Source organism: Rhinopithecus roxellana, chromosome 2 (assembly GCF_007565055.1).
Source record: "Rhinopithecus roxellana isolate Shanxi Qingling chromosome 2, ASM756505v1, whole genome shotgun sequence".
In the NCBI taxonomy this organism is placed as follows: Eukaryota; Metazoa; Chordata; class Mammalia; order Primates; family Cercopithecidae; genus Rhinopithecus; species Rhinopithecus roxellana.
In genome coordinates this window covers 118324002-118342173 of record NC_044550.1, presented here as the reverse complement: position 1 = coordinate 118342173, position 18172 = coordinate 118324002, and the positions used below count along the sequence as shown (strand labels likewise).

General features: G+C 34.6%; 1 protein-coding gene across 3 annotated transcripts in view; it reads right to left on the bottom strand.

Moving 5' to 3' along the window:
* Nucleotides 1-18172, bottom strand: part of GPM6A (glycoprotein M6A) — a 369495-nt gene that overhangs the window by 18244 nt on the left and 333079 nt on the right. The window lies entirely within an intron of this gene.

Genomic DNA, 18172 nt, shown 5'->3' with positions numbered 1-18172 from the left:
TAATCTATCTGCATGATCATGCCTTTTCATCCATGTATTTAAACTTAAAATCGCACCACAGATTTTTTTTTTTAATTTAGAAAATGTTCCTAGGTATTTAGAAAGTATTCACCTTGCAAAGGGAATTCGGAAGAATTAAAAGTCTGTCAATAAATTTATGTAGGACTAAACTGTCATCATGTCATTCATAAATATTTAAGTTGTTTAACCGTGTTTACAATTAATGAATATGGTAATTCTTAAATCACATTAGTATATAATATTAGTGTGTACTCTTCTTTTAAAAATTTTTTATAAACTTAAGTCTGTTTTGTTTTGTGCTTGTTAACATATATTTTGTATATGGTTTATATATACTTATGTATAGTAAAATATTATTTTAATTTTGAAAATAAAGTTTTAAAAATACATTTCAGAAACATTTTTAATATTTATAAAGTGTGTAAAAGAAGTTCATGTATCCTGGATAGAATTGAATAAAATACTTAGTTTAAGAATGGATTTAAATGAAGTTTTAGTTCACACACAGTATAAATGCTGACTAAAAGGACATGTAGATAGATGTATGTATTAGTGGATGGATGATAGACAGTAGATAGAAAACTCTCTGAAATATAGCCCCTGGATGCCAAAAGCTACATTTCTATAGATATTTGGTTCTTCTGAATTTCAGAAGCACACTTTGATCAAAGACTGGAATAGATTGACTAGTGCATTCTGGCTAAACTTTTAACACCTCAAGCAGTCACATTTTCAAAATAGCAATACAGCATACAACAAATATACTGAAAGAAACTAGATATCTTATTCAACCCTATTCATCTCTTTTGTGATGAGTTATCAGCTAGATTTTACCCCATGATTTAGGTGAAATCTCAAACAAGTCAAACTTATTCAATAACCCTCTTAATATGTATTGAAGGCCGGGCGCGGTGGCTCAAGCCTGTAATCCCAGCACTTTGGGAGGCCGAGACGGGCGGATCACGAGGTCAGGAGATCGAGACCATCCTGGCTAACACGGTGAAACCCCGTCTCTACTAAAAATACAAAAACTAGCCGGGCGAGGTGGCGGGCGCCTGTAGTCCCAGCTACTCGGGAGGCTGAGGCAGGAGAATGGCGTCAACCCGGGAGGCGGAGCTTGCAGTGAGCTGAGATCTGGCCACTGCACTCCAGTCCGGGCGACAGAGCGAGACTCCGCCTCAAAAAAAAAAAAAAAAAAATGTATTGAAATTAGCATTTTTGAAAAACCGTAAAATGGGAATCAATCCTGTGATAGAACTTATGCAGCTATATTAAAGTTATATAGTGATTAACATAGAGTTTATTGGGATTAAGGATAGCAAGAAATTTATATAAAACATATAAAGGGAGGCAGGAGATCAAAGCTTTCCATTAAATAGCAGTTACTAAATGCCCCAGTACTTCAGAAACCCAGAGCATTCATGAACACATGTTTTCTAACAATATTGTTTTATCTCATCTCAACTCTTACTTCCTGTTTGTCTCTACTATGAAATGCTAATAGTTGGGGCCAACATCTGTCTTGACAACATCCTTAAACTAAGATTTGGCAGACGTACTTAAACCTTATACATGTAAGATGAAACAAACCCTACCTCAAGAATATTAGCGAATAAAACTTGCTGAATATTAATTTATTTAAATCAGCTAAGGAAGGAGAGTAACTATCATTAAAAAGCTATTCTTTTTAAAAATAATATCAAAATTTACATTCCTTTTAGAATTATTTTGGTTTTGCTGAACATACACTTATGAGGCTAAATATGCGTAAATATACGTAAAGATTTATGGCAGGATTTCAGCCATGTAAGGCAATAACACTTCCCCCTTATTTTACTGATTACAAAATAAAATAGCCCAGGTGGAAATATAGAGAATATTTGGTCTTAAGACACACTTGAGACACACATGAGCAAAATGCTAAACATTTTGCTCATCTTCCCCAGAGTGAAAGGATAACATTTTTAATATTTTTAATATTTTTAATATTTTAATATTTTTAAGTGGTCTTTATCCTTTTCTTTCTGGAATGTGGAATGAAGCATATCATAGATGAAGCTCACAGAATAGTGGAGGGGTCAGCTCAGAATTTCTCCCCTCTCAAAGGCTTCCCTACCCTATCACAACATTGCTTAGGCACCCAGGCTAAGTGACAATGGTCACCTAAGCCTCTGAACATGGATAAGCATACTCCAAGCGGCAATACCCATTCACCTCTAACACTAATAAACTATATGATATAATGCAGGTCATTTTCCATCTTTTGCCATTGGATTCTAATATGTAAGAGGTAGAAACCTGTCTCTATTAATTTAACAAGCACTGACATGCCAGTTACTGTGTTCCTAAACTAAATATCACATGCTTTTAGCAATAAAAGGGGGTCTTCTGACATACTCAAGAAAGGCATAGGCTTTTCAGCTGGCTTGAGTGTAGTCTGCTCTTTATACTTCTGTTTCTGCCTCTGTAAAATGGAAGTAACTCTAAATTGGCTTCACATGTTTAAGTGAGCCTGAGATGAGATAATGCATGACAAGCATTTAGCATTGAAACTTGTTACATAAGAAGCTCTGACAAAAATATTAGCTATTTTTATCATTGAAAATATCAATGCAATTACTACTATTGCTACATATATTGTGTACATACTATGGAATTATATAATTCTATATAGTCTTATAGAATGAAGGAATTAGACTTCATTTCATATTTGGATAAATTAAAAGAATAAGTTCTTGAGTTTGGGAAAGTTATTCAAAATGAACTCTCTCTCAAGAAGGAAGGCTCCAGAAATTCTTGGAAACCATGCTGAAAGTGAAGAAATCCTCTTAAAAGAACACCTTTGGGGGAAAAATCTTTTCTATTAACATTTTCGTTATTTGCAATTGTAGATCTCAAGGCTAATGTATAGTCTCTAGAACAATGAACATGATATGGCAGCCTGAAGCACATTGCTTTGGAGGACTAAAAGCAACTCTAAAATCGATGGAAGAGTAATCAGCATGCTTTTGGTTGCATCCTCTCTATCTTATTTTTCATTTGTTCTACCCTTAGGGATCTTTCTAAAGCTTCTTTTGAAGATGCTGTTCAATGTAGAATGGGACTTATAACTCAATAGGTTTAGATTCAGAGTAGCTTGGAACACTTCGAAGTGTGTCGCTACTGCTACTTTACAAGGCAATAAAAAGTCTAACTTCTGAAACCACAGGACTGACTTACATCTTCTTTCTGCTCTGAGCTACGTTATAGCAAATTAACAAAGCTGGATGATATAGAGTAAATCAGTGTGGTGAGAAAATATTTCCATTACTATTAATGCATAAATTTTGTGCTAGAAAAATGCAAAAGTCTTTATTTTCTAACTTCGAATGTAAACTGATTATACTTCATGGTGTAGCAGTTCACTAAAGTATTCACTGAAGTATTTAAAGAAGCTAAAATGTAATTTGATCTCTCCATTTTATGTTCTATTTCAGAATCTGATGATTACTAAAATTGAAGAATTATTCAAATTGATCATGCTTAATCCTATGTAGAAAATCTTTGACTGTAATAAATAAAATATTGCGTAATTATAAATTTATTTCTAATGTCACATTGTTAGTCATATAATGGATATATATTTTTTGTAGTCTGAATGTTAAATAAATTAGTAAGCTGCTCTTACTTTTCTTAGAACAAACTCTGATAATGTGAGAAATGTTTCTGATTCTGAAAACAATTTTTGTGTATGTGCGCCTTTATTAATTTCTGCTTTTTGATTAAACACTTTCTGAAATTCATCTTCAAAATATCTGGGAAACAGTGGAAAAATGAAAAAAAAGTGATAAAAGTACTACTGAACTTGAAATCAGATGACCTAGTCACTAGTTTGACATACCACTTAATCTCCCATAGTCACTTTCGTAATTTGTGAACTGGAAATTATGATACTTTTCTTATAGGGCTATGATGTAAACAAGGGGAAGATTCTATATAAAATCACTTAGCAGAAAATGTAAGCAGTAACTCAAAGAGAGGAGATAGTCTGATTTAATAAAAATGTATTACTTAGTACTTTCAAAAGGTAGGTATGGACATAAGGAAACTATTTCTGTCCCATTGGGTATGTATTGCTTTGAGCAGACACTGAATTTTAATTTATAGTAATTCTAGGAAGGGAAGATAAGTTCTGTAGAAATTACATAAACAAAGTGGCCTCATTGGCTTTTCTTATTTTAGTCATTATCTAGGATCACTCACATATATTAAAATGCTGACTAATTCCTCCTGACTCACACACAGACAAAAAAAATTCAGTAAAACTTCCTTAATTTGAATTAGTTAATTCATTGATCTTTGATAGTAAAATTGGTATAAAATGATAAAAATGGGGTGCTATATATTTAATTAATATCTGACATATTCCATTATCCCATAATCGTTTTAGGAGCATTTCATCAGAACATGCAAATGTCTGGTAAAACAAGCATCCTCCTACTAGATTTCCTGCTTGATTTTTGTTTTTACTCAGTGTAAATTTCTTGATATCCTACCACATGTTAGCATTTGATTCAACAAAATTGTTATGAATTGTTTCTTTGTCACTTGAAATTAAATAAAACCACATGTGATTATTGTTTTGATGTCAGTCTGGATATTCTAATCACTTTTAGAAATCTGGTAGAGAAATTGAAACAGAATTGCAAGAGGCAAGGTTTCATGTTCTTTAGAAAAAGGCGACATATTATTGCTTCTTGATTATGTAGCCATTGAGATTGCAGTGTATTTAACATGAAAATGACTTGTAAAATATAATTGGTTTTTCATCTGAACTCCTATGAACTTAGACTTAATGTCTAAGAAAATCACTCCCTGTTGAGGTCTAGACTTTCTGTGGCAACTTCAGCAGATGTGCACCGGTAGAGGTAAAAATAACACCTTGGATGTCAGCAGCATTGATGAAAAGAAGCCAGCTGACTCTGATTCCAAAAGTCTCTGAGTCTCTGAACTAACTGATGAAAACATATGCTACATATTGAATGAAATGTTATAATATAATGAAGAGTTTCAGATATAAGGCACATTTAAACTTTAGTGAAATGAGTAAAATGGATGTTTTGATGTATCCAAAGCCTCTTTATAACCAACAATATTCTATCAGATTGAACTCAGGTCATTGTTTCTCATTTTTCAAGGCACAGGATAAAAAAATAGTTTACTAAATCTTAGCTCAGAACCTTATATTTCACAGTAATATATTTTGGTAGTATTTTCTCATCTTGGAATGAATTTAAAGAGTAGCAATCCAATCATGTTTCCCACTTTAACAACAAAGGAAATACCTTTAAATTTTATCAAAGGCAGAAATGGCTCAGAGTTTAATAATCCTGTGATTTTAAACGACGCTTCAATAGATAGACAATAGCTGAGGGAATGCAACTTCTAATAACGGTTTTCACCGTGGCCAGACATTAGGATCATCTGGTCAATGTGAGAAAGAAAAAGAAGCTCAGGCCCTTTTATGCTAACAATATCTATATTTTTAAAATCACTGCAGGTGATTCTGATAGATATCCAGTGTTAATAACTCCTTCTATATTGGAATCAAAGGAGATCTTAGGAGTACATTTGTTGTAAAGACTTCTTTGCTCTTCAACTTTAGACACTGACAGGGTACTATTCCTATTGTTTAAAAAAACAATGAGATGATAAACCAGACACACCTACTAATGTCAATGAAATAGCCAAAGGCATTAATGAATGGGGTAACTGGATATGAGCCAAATATCTAAATCAGAGTGTCTTGAATTTGTCACTACTGAACTTGAGGCCAGATCATTATTTGTTAAGGGGACTGTCCTGTACAATATAGGACACTTAACAATATCACTGGCCTCTAACCACTAGATGTCAGATACCGGTTGTGCAATCAAAATGTCTCAATTTCCCTGAGGAGAAAATAGCTCTTGGTTGAAAACTGCAACACTAAGGCAGGAAAACACAAGTTAAAGGGAAGAAAATGAATACCTGAACATACTATCACCACAATTGCAAAGTGAAAAAGCATTGCAATCAAGTAGGCTCTGGAAATTACACAGTGTATAGCTTAATGCAGAGAAAATTACTAAATCATTATGTAAATTACTCAAAAATATGCAATGATCATCATCGTCGTTGTCAGCAATATAGCCCAAAACTACCTATGCTCAAGTTGTGATCAAAAAATTATTTTAAATGATTTGTTATGCTTATAACAACTTTATTCAAAAATGTCCAAACTTGGAAGCAGCCAAAATGTCCTTCAGTAGATAAACAGATAAATAAACTCCAGCACATCTAGATAAAGGATGGAATATTAATCATCACTAAAACGAAATGAGCTATCAAGCTCTGAAAAGACATGGAGGAATTTTAAATGCATATGACTAAGTGAAAAAAAGCAATCTGAAAAGGGCAGTCACTTTCTGTGTAATTTCAGCTCTATGACATTCTGGAAAAAGAAAAAGTAGGGAGACCGTAAAAAGTGCAGTGGTTGCCAAGTGTAGGGGGAATGAGAGGGATGAATAGATGGAGCACAGAGGATTTGTAGAGCCGTGAAACTATTCTGTTTGAAAGTATAATGGTGGATATATGTCATTATACATTTGCCAAAACCCAAAGAATGTGCAACACCCAGAGGAAATCCTCATCTAAGCTCTAGACTTTGGGCAATTGTGATGTGTCAATGTAGATACATCGATCGTAAATTTGCCATTAGGGTGGTGGTGGGGTGTTGATAATGGGAGTCTATCCACTTGTTGGGTGTTGGGGAGGGGGCTATGTAAGAAATCCCTGTACTTCCTCCTCAGTTTTGCTGTGAATCTAAAATGGTTCTAAAAAATAAAATCTATTTATATAACAAAAAATGATTTGAGGAATTCGTTCATGAGCATATGTGAAATGCTAATATTATAATCTAAGTGTTTGCTGTGTTCATAAAAACCGCCAGTGTCATTGTGAAATGATTAAATACTTCAATCTCATTTGGTAAAGATGATTTCATCAGAATAAAATGATCAGTGAAACTGTCTGGTTTCCTACACCGAACTACAGGGATAAAGCTACAGAGAATTTTCAGTGAGTGTAAGGGCTGAAAATATGTTACTTTAGATATAGAGGAAGAAAATCTTAAATCCTGTCGTATGAGGTAACTTGTTTTTGTTTTCTTTCTTTTCTTTTTTTTTTTTTTTTTTTTTGAGACAGAGTCTCACTCTGTGGCCCAGGCTGGAGTGCAGTTGGCATGATCTTGGCTCACTGCAACCTCCACCTCCCGGGTTCAAGCAATTCTCTTGCCTCAGTCTCTCGAATAGCTAGGACTACAGGTGCACGCCGTCACACCTGGCTAATTTTTTGTGTAGTAGAGATGGGGTTTCACCGTGTTGCCCAGGCTGGTGGCGAACTCCTGAGCTCAGGCAATCCGCCCACCTTGGCCTCCGAAAGTTCTGGGATTACAGGCGTAAACCACTGCGCTTGACCGACATACCTTTTTATAAAGAGTAAAATAAAAATATCAGCCCACCGAAATAACAGATACATTATTACTATGTATTGTTACTTTGCAGAAGGTAAAAGAGTATTAAAAGTACTCAATGTCCTTTTTTAAAAATAGTTAATAGAAAAATAGCATAATCAAAACCAATTATTATGCTCCATAAATTTATTTTTTAAATGGAGCAGGTTCACATAATGTCTAAAGCCACAAAATGATAGTCACGAAAACTGCACTAGAAAGGCAAGCACACTCTTGATAAGTTTATCACATCATATTGTCCAGAGTTATTTTATTCCCAGTTAAAATTAATAGAAATCAGGGCATGAGCTCTTGTGCTTTGGTGGGGAAATATATTCAACTTTCTGTCTGTTTTACTTACTGCTTATCTCTAATGCTCAAGATAGTGCCTGAGACACAGTAGACACTCAGCAAACATCTGTTGAATGAATGATGTTGTGAATGTAAAGTTTGTCTTGTGAGAAAATGTATCTTACCATGTGTTTATCATTATGATTTATTGGGTTTTGATACATTAACCTGATAACTAAAAATAAAAATATGACAAATAAAAGGCAACTGTTCACAATAATACAATATTGACAGTTAAATGTCATTTTTAAACTGACAAATCTCAAGATTTTACAAGATGATGATTCCTCATTTGTTGGAAAAGATGAGGAAAAGTGAAAGATTTTGGGGGAGAGCAAAATTAAAAAGAAGTATATAGGCTGGGCGTGGTGGCTCATACCTGTAATCCCAGCACTTTGGGAGGCTGAGGCGGGTGGATCACAAGGTCAGGAGTTCAAGACCAGCCTGGCCAACATGGTGAAACCGTGTCTCCACTAAAAATAAAAAAAATTAGCTGGGTATGTAATCCCAGCTACTCAGGAGGCTGAGGCAGGAGAATCGCTTGAACCCGGGAAGCAGAGGTTTCAGTGAGCCGAGATCGTACCATTGCACTCCAGCCTGGGTGACAGAGCAAGATTCTGTCTCAAAAAAAAAAAAAAGAAGTATGTGGACATAAAATTGTCTACAACCAAGTATGGCCCTAGTGATAAACATATGAATTCAAGTGTTGAAAATTTTAATATATTATGTTAAAAAATAGAAATACTAGATATACTCTTGGCTTGTAAATATTTTCTTAGAAATATAATGCTGAATAAAGGAAATATGTTGCCAAAAACATTAACAAAAATATTGCTGGAAAAAGCATACACTAAAATAGTCACAATTTTTTTAAAACACAAAAATAAAGTGTTGCTATTACTTAATAAAACAGAGTAACCACCAGTGAGCTAAAACTACTCAAATTTCCCTGTTAACAAGGGTCTTACTTCTTCTTCCTCAAATTAAAATTAACAAAAATTAGAATGAAGCAGCAAAACAATCAAGTAAATGAAACTGCCATTGAATGCATATGCTGGTCTGAAATTATAACTATGGCTACATTACCTCACTTAGATTGACAGTGTGACACTTTTTACTAGCATCCCTGCAAGTAAGGTAATTCTGCCATTGATGAACAATTATTATGGACTTTTCTACCTTGGTTATTCTAACTTTCATTATTAAATATTTTGCTAAGTAACCAAAAAAATTGAGATATCAGATTTACAGGCAAACCCTACATACATTTAATTATGCAACTAGTATATACTTAGTATATACATAATAAATTTATTTATAACTCTGATGAAGACATTAGAATGTTATCTTTCTAAGTCAGATGGAGAATTTAAACAGTGTTGACACATTGACTATATCTCAATATCAAAGAAAAATATAATTTCATTAGAAGTGAGTGATAACCAGTGTGCATTCCTTGATGGGCGTTTAATTTCAGATGAAATGGTGAAACCCCATCTCTACTAAAAATACAAAAATTAGCCAGGTGTGGTGGCGGGGCTCCTGTAATTCCAGCTATTCAGGAGACTGAGGCAGGAGAATCACTTGAACCCAGGAGGTGGAGGTTGCAGTGAGCTGAGATCACACCATTGCACTCCAGCCTGGGTGACAGAGTGACACTTTGTCTCAAAAATAAAAAGAAAAAGAAAAGTCACTGAAAGTCACCGAGGATGTCAGTTTTCACTTTTAAACTTGAAAAGAAGCAATGAAGAAAGCCATGCTAAAATGTAATTATTGTTTTAAAGGTGTTTCCGTTGTTTGAAAGTGTATGATCCCTAAATCAGCATGTGCGTTGTTTGTTTTAAAGGTGTTTCCGTTGTTTGAAAGTGTATGATCCCTAAATCAGCATGTGCGTTGTTGCTCTTCGAATCACCTCCTCCACTGGGACCTTCAGAAAATTGTGCAAGACAAGAAAAAGTCTTGGCAATAAATGTTGGTGCATCTCTTCATATCATTGTCCTGGGATGAAGTGAAATATCTTTCAGACCAGTGAGAATATGTCTATTTTTCTACCAAATGGCAACATACAGGCTATAATTTCTATGTGAAATTATAGCACAAAAATAGCTTTTAAAATTGATCACATAAAGGAAATTATAAGCTTTATCACAATCCAGGAGAACACCACATATATCATATGCATGTGTCAATCTGCTTAGAGATTATCATTGAATCAGAACTTCAAATATTTAAAAATGTTAAAAAAAATGCTACTTGAATACTTTTTGGCACATTCAATAGAAATAAAACAGAACTATACAGATTGAAATTATAATTTTTTTAAAAAAATTACATCCAGATTTGTGATAGGAAAAATTTTGAAGAACCAGAGAAAGCAATTAAACAAAACAATGACAGGTATATTTAATATTATTATGATTGTCAAAGGAATGAGGCATACCAAAGAAAACATCTAAATATTTGCCACACGGTGATTCTACCTTTCTGTATAATATTCTCAGGGTTCTGAGGGAAGGAAATGATTACAGGAGCACACCTTCTTGCCTGCACACCAGCTCGCACAAATTTTCAACTAGTGCTTTGCTTTCTTTCTCACTTAAAACCGTATTTAGCTAGGCCGGGCTCAGTGGCTCACGCCTGTAATCCCAGCACTTTTGGAGGCTGAGGTAGGTGGATCACCTGAGGTCAGGAGTTCAAGACCAGCCTGGACAGCATGGTGAAACCCCATCTCTACTTAAAATACAAAAATTAGCCAGGCATGGTGGTGTGCATCTGCAATCCCAGCTACTAGGGAGGCTGAGGCAGGAGAATCACTTGAACCTGGGAGGCAGAGATTGCAATGAACCAAGATTGTACCACTCTGCTCCAGCCTGAGTGACAGAAGTAGACTGTCTCAAAAAAACCAAAACCCAAAACAAAACAAGAGAACATATTTAGCTAACAGGTAGGAAGAGCGATAGATAGATAGATAGATAGATAGATAGATAGATAGATAGATAGATAGATAGATAGATACGTACATACATACATACATACATATGAAAAACAGAAGATTCTATCAGGATGATTTATAAATAGCACACTCAAAATGGCAGCTAGAAAAAAAATCATATTAATTTAGAAATGACAAGGCCAAGTTAAAATATAGAAAGTTTTAAAAACATCACTGCTCATACAATTGGAAGCAAACATGGTAGTGAAATAACTATATATAAAATCATAAAGTAATAAAACATAAGTGACAGAGTAAACAATATAAATTTTCCCTACCTCAAGCACTCTTCCTCTTCAATCCAGCCTTTACTTTTAGTCAGAAGAATTTTTCTAAAGTGCAAAACTAATTGCAATGTAGGAACTCTCACATATTTTTGATGGGAATGCAAAATAGTACAGCAGCTTTGGAAAGGAGTTTGGCAATGTATTACAAAACTAACCATACGGTTGCCATATAACCCTGCCATCAACTCTCTGATATTGAATGAGCTGAAAACTGATGTCCACAGAAAAACCTGCACACAGGCGTTTAAAGCGTTTTGCTAATTGCCAAAACTTGGAAGTAACCAAGATGTTTCTCAGTAGGTGAATGGATAAATAAACCTTGGTACATCTAGACAATAGAAGATTAGTCCATGCTAAAAAGAAACGAGCTGGAGGTGATGGGGTTGGGTATAGATGCTGGTCAAAGCACACAAGATTTACTTAGACAGAAAGAATAAGTTAAGAGGTCTATTGTACAACATGGTCACTATAGTTAATAACAGTGTGTTGTATTCTTGAAAATGGTTAAGAGAGTAGGTTTTAAGTGTTCTCAATACAAAAAAAAAAAAAAAACATTTGAGGTAATGTATTTATCAATTAGCTTGATTTAGCCATTCCACAATGTATACATATTTCAAACCAATATGTGGTACAAAATAAATATATACAACTTTTATTTGTCAATTTAAATCAATCAATCGGTAAAATAAAAATATTTTTAAAAAGAACAAATTGTGCTATAAAGCCAGGAAATGATGTGGAGGAAACTTAAATGCATATTGCTAAGTGAAAGAAGCCAACCTGAAAAAGTTATATACTGCATGATTCCAACTATGATTTTCTGGGAAAGACAAAACTGTGGAGACAGTAAAAGAATCAGCGGTCTCCAGGTGTTGGGGGTGAGGGAGGGATGAATAGGTAGAGCGCAGAGGACTTTTAGGGCAGTGAAACACTCCGTGTGATACTCTAATGGTTGATACACGACATTATACATTTGTTCAAACCCATAGAATGTACACCACCAAGAATAAACCCTGATTTCAACTGTGGACTTTGGGTGATGATGCGTCAATGTAGGTTTGTTGATTGTAGCAAATGTACCAGTCTGGTGAGGGATTTTAAGAGTAGGGGAGGCTGCATATATGTAAGAGAAAGGAATGTGAGTCTGTGTACCTTCTGTTCAATATTACTGCCAATTTAAAATGGCTCTAAAAAATGAAGTCAACTTTTAAAAACTAACTGCAACACTTTCTTCTTTATTATCTTGCATTGCTCTCATCCACTCCATAAATCATGTTCATATACTTCAAGATTTACATGACACATCAGAGTTTTGCAACTACTAAACCTCTCCATCCTGATCTAGCACACGTATGACTGTAGCACTCTATGTATTTCATTCTAATTCACACCTTCTGGGTTACTTGTAGAAGTTCTTTCTATCCTCCCAACCCAAGATCAAGAGTCCCTTTTACTCACTAATTTGTTAATACAGTTATACATCCTTTAAAGAAAGGAATATATTTTGAGAAATTCATCATTAGGCAATTTAGTCCTTGTACAGACATCCTAGCATATACTTACACAAACCTAGATGTGTAGCCTGCTACAAACCTACGTTACATGGTATAGCCTATTGCTCTTAGGCCGTAAATCTACATAGCATGTTACTATACCAAATACTGTAGGCAATTGTAACATGATGGTAAGTATTTGTGTCTCTAAACATATCTAACCATAGAAAAGGTACAGTAAAAATATGGTATTGTAAGCCTACGGGACCACCCTCCGACACGTGGTTCAGCACTGATGAGCACATTAGCGGGTGCATCACTGTAATTAAAATGTCCTGTGTGCCCACAATGTGTACTGTACTAGGCCTTAGGTCTCCACTAGTCAACACTTCCTTATCACAGACTTTAATCCCCTCCTCTTTGTGCAGTGTAAGCTATATGCAAGTTCATCAATAGGTTTAGTATGCAGGTCTTCATGTACAAGTCTCCCATGTATTCTGACTGTAGTAGGGGCTCCCCAGGGAGAGGGATTCTGTTTTGTTTCTTGATGAATCCTCTCAACACAATATGACACATCAATCCTTGTAACAGATCCTTAAAAAAAATAAAACTGAGCTAGAGATTTTACGTTTTCAACTGAAAACAATATTCAAATAAAGTCAAATTATATAAAAATAAAAGCATCGGATGGGCTTGGTGGTGGCTCATGCCTGTAATCCCAGCACTTTGGGAGGATGATGCTCACTGATCACCTGAGGTCAGGAGGTGTTTGAGACCAGCCTGACCAACATGGTGAAACCCCATCTCTACCAAAAACACAAAGATTAGCCTGTCGTGGTGGAACACCTGTGATCCCAGCTACTGAGGCTGAGGCAGGAGAATTTCTTGAACCCAGGAGGTGGAGGTAACAGTGAGAGGAGATTGTGCCACTGCACTCCAGGCTGGGCAACAAGAGTAAAACTCTGTTTCAAGTACAATATACATTTTTTCAGCAAATATTACTGCAAAGGAAATTTCCATTTGGCGAGTACTAACAATATAATATAATTTTAATATCAGTGACACTGGAAATGTCTGAGAAATATAGTACTTTTTTTTTTTTTTTTTTTTTTTTTTTTTTTTTTTTTTTGAGATGGAGTCTCACTCAATCAACCAGGCTGGAGTGCAATGGCACAATCTCGGCTCACTGCAACTTCCACCTCCCGGGTTCAAGCAATTCTCCTGCCTCAGCTTCCCAAGTAGCTGGAATTACAGGCACCCGCCACCACGCCCAGCTGATTTTTGTATTTTGAGTAGAGACAGGGTTTCACCATGTTGGCTAAGCTGGTCTCGAACTCCAGCCCTTAGGTGATTCACCTGCCTCGGCCTCCCAAAATGCTGGGATTACATGCGTGAGCCACTGTGCCTGGACTGAGAAAAGTAATTTTGACCAGTGTTTCCAATATAATAATGCTAGTCTTACTAATTCTTCACTGAACATTTAACTTAATACCCTCAAAACACTTAGTTTCCCCGTAAAGCAACCTTCACATATAAACTATAGTAGTGGTTAATCTCAAAATGAGAAACAGAGATAAAGAAATGAATCTAATATGTCGTGAAGCAATATCTTTTGTGAAATGTTATTGCTTGAAAGGCAGAATCAAAAAAATATATAGCTCTTGAGTTTTTTCTGAAAATAATTTTAAAATATCTTTGCATAAAGATTTTTCCCAGTATGGCAGGCATAAAATTTCTAGTTGAAAAATAAAGGCATTCACCAACCAATCAGTACTTTAAAAGACCATTAGTAGTCTGTGGTTATTATTTCATCCTTACTCTAGTGGTCTATTTAAATACTAACTATTACTTGTTTGAAACCAGTTGGCATACTAAAAGTATATTTGAGTTTGAATTAGCCAATTTTACAAACCATATTTTCCTTTGTCAAGTGTCACCTGAATGTGTAATATTGAGGCTAATCACATTGACAACAGTTAATGTGAGTGAATGTACCCAGATTGTTGCCTTGGAAACCATCAAGTCTAAAAAGTTGAGGATGAATATTTGCTATCCTTGAGATTAATTCCTGGCTTTATTGCAAAATTGGATTGAAAAACCTATACCTGCAGATGCCTTCATTTAAACTAGAGTATATTTGTAAGTAGAAATTAGAAATTCATATGATATAGAGATATTTCCCTAAACTTTTTAGAGGGCATCACATTCTATAATTTAATTTTATATTAACAAAGTTAGAAATTGGAAGATTTCAAGTATTCTGTAAAAAGAAAATAGAGATCCATAGAGTATTAACCTAAATACAGGATGTTTATCATAAAATAGATGCTTTATGTAATTATTTTTAATAGAATTACTTTGTTTAGGAAAGCTTGAGTCAGATAATGTGTCATTTTATGTGTTTAGTTTTTCTTTTTAAGTAAAAGTACTTTAGACACCCTTGATATGATGTGATGAGAAAAATACTTCATCTCTGTGACCTTCCTCCTCATTACTCAAAACCCCAATCTAATCATGAGAAAAATATCCAACAAATTACAACCGAAGTGCATTTACAAAATGTATTACTTAGCTAATACTCCTTAAAACTGCCAAGTCCTTTGAAAACAAGGAAAGTCTTAGAAAATGTTGTAGTTCTTAGTAGTCTAAGGAGAGACAATTAAAAGTAATATGGTATCCTGAATGGGATATTGAAACAGAAAAAGAACATTTTGCAAAACCTAAGGAAATCAGAAAGAAGCATGGACTTTTAGTTAACAATAGTGTATCATTATTGGTTCATTAATTGTAACAAATATACCATACTAATGTAAAGTGTCAGTCACAGGGCAGACTAGGTTTGGTATACATAGAAACTGTACCATCTTTACCTTTCTGTAAATCTAAAATTATTCCAAAATAAAATGTTTATTTAAAAATTACTTTAGGATTATAAAAATGTAAGCAATCATAAATTATATAAAATTTTATCCTAGGACAATCTGGAGAATATGCAATTTTTTTTTAAAGTTTTGGCCAAAGAGTATATATCGTGATTTGAATAATCTAAAAATGCAAAAACAGACATAAACAAAATAAAATGTTCAACATTTTGAGAAGTTATTTTATTTTAATTTAATTTCAGTCACAACTTACGGTGATCTGAGAAGCATCCACATGATGCAAACTTTTATCAATTTTCCATTTCTGGCTGCTGTAAGTCTCTTATATTTTAAAATCTAAACTAGATGCTTTACACAGAGTTTTCCATTTTATCAATGCCACCTTATGAGACTAGCAGAAAATTTCTGTCAACTTTTACATTAGACATCAGAAAAAATAAGAACTTTATTTTTTCTTATTTATTTCTTCCTACAATTTATGTACTAGCATAGTTAATATCTTACCAGTTACGCTGAGATGGGTCCACTGTCCTAGTATTTAGAGTTCAGTTCTGAAGCAATATACGAGATCTACTTCAGATACTTGCAGCAAATAAAATCCTGGCCCTTCTTCCTCAATGCAATGGTTTTTCAAATATTATTTTAAAATCTCACCCCTATGTTTGAAGGAGTCTACACCTCCTACAGCCCACCCTCCAAATCTTCCCTACTGATAAAATCTGAAAAAAAAAAAAAAAAAAAGATGTTGCCTTAAGTTTCCTAGAAAGAGGTAAGGCTTTATTCTAGGAATTCTGTTTCCACAGTTTGGGTTCAAATGTGTGTGTGTGTGTGTGTGTTTGTGTGTGTGTGTGCGCGCGCGTTTTATTTTAAAAGGCACTAAATTTTGGGGGCAGACTAGAACACAGAGTTTCTTTACAATACTTAGAAATTTATCTTAGGCCTCCTTATAGCTTGTCATCAAAAGTTTGTTAGTCACAAAAAAGTATCTTAGACTACCAAATTCTTTCACATCCTGCAGGGCATTCTTGTATTTGTAGAAAGAGACAATTCGTGATTGTTGATAAAAGCAAAGGTTAAGATGAGGACATCTCTGTAATGAATCAGTGAGTGATCTTACAAAGATGCAAAACAGAAAACGACTGCTGATTTACAAAAGACCCTCGGTGAACAGACAACCATCCTATTACATTAACTCAAACAAACCATAAAATGGTAGGGAAGCCCTGATCATGAGGTTAGCGGCATGGGCTCTGTGCCAGATGCTTGGATTCAAATCTGGCTTCATCACCCACCATGTACTCAGACAAGTCAGTCATCCTCTCCAGGTGGCAGCTTCTTCATCTCTGAAATGAGGATAATTCTAGTATCTCTGTGGCATAGTTTATCAGAGGATTCAATGTCCTACAATTAAGTATAGTAGGTATAGTGCAGGCATATGTAAGTGCCTAAAAAATATTTCCCGTTATTATTACTGAACTTATTATTAGTACTAAAATTTGAGTTTAAGCTATGAAACGGAGCTGTGAGTTATACAGAATAGATTTTAAGATAATTATATAGAGTATGTCTTAAAAATACTAATCTAATGTGCTGTGGTCAAATCTACAAACACCTGAGGCTAAGGAGTTCGTAAACCAGCCTGGTCAACATCATGAAACCCCATCTCTACTAAAAATACGAAAATTAGCCTGGCTAAGGCTGAGGCTAAGACAGGTGTTTTGAACTAAACAAACAGAATAAGGGTTGAATATTCTTTATCTGAAATACTTAGGGCCAGAAGTGTTTTGAATTTCAAATTTTTTTTTAGGTTTTGTAATATTTGCATTAGACTTACCAGTTGAATTACCCAAATCCAAATACCCTGAATCTGCAATGTTCCAGTGAACATTTCCTTTGAGCATCACGTTGACAGCCAAAAAGTTTCACATTTTGGAGCATTTCAGATTTGGGATTTTCAGATTAGGATAGTCAACCTCTTATGATTCTTTATCTCTAAAACAGGGTAACAATAATAATTAGTTAATTTTGTTTATTTAAAACATATATGGAAGAATGTTGCTATTATAATAAGACTGTTATGAGTTGAATTGTGTCCTCACAAAATTCATATGATGAAATTCTACTACCAGTATCTCAGAGATTGACCTTATTGCTCTTTATTGAGTTGAAAAAGAAAAAAATAGGTCACTAGGGTGAACTCTATTCCAATGACTGCTGTCCTTATAAAAAAGGGGAAATTTGGACACAGCCTTTCAGGCAGGAAGAACATCATGTGAATGTGAAGGTAGTGATGACTAGGACTTCTATAAACCACTGGATGACCAAAATTACCAGCAGCCAACCAGAAGGTAGGGGAGAAACACGGAACCAGGTGTTCTTTACAGCCCTCAGGAAAAAAAAAAAAAGTCAACCCTGGTGACTTTTTCGTCTCAAACTTCTAGCTTCCTGAACTGTGAGACAATGAATTTCTGTTGTTTAAGGCATCCACTTTATAGTACTTTGTTGTGGCAGCCATAGCAAACTAGTAAACACACTTCCAAAAGTTATTATTGTTTTATTTAACTCTTAGAGCAGGTAGATTTATGGAAAATAAATTTATTAAAAATTCCATAGAC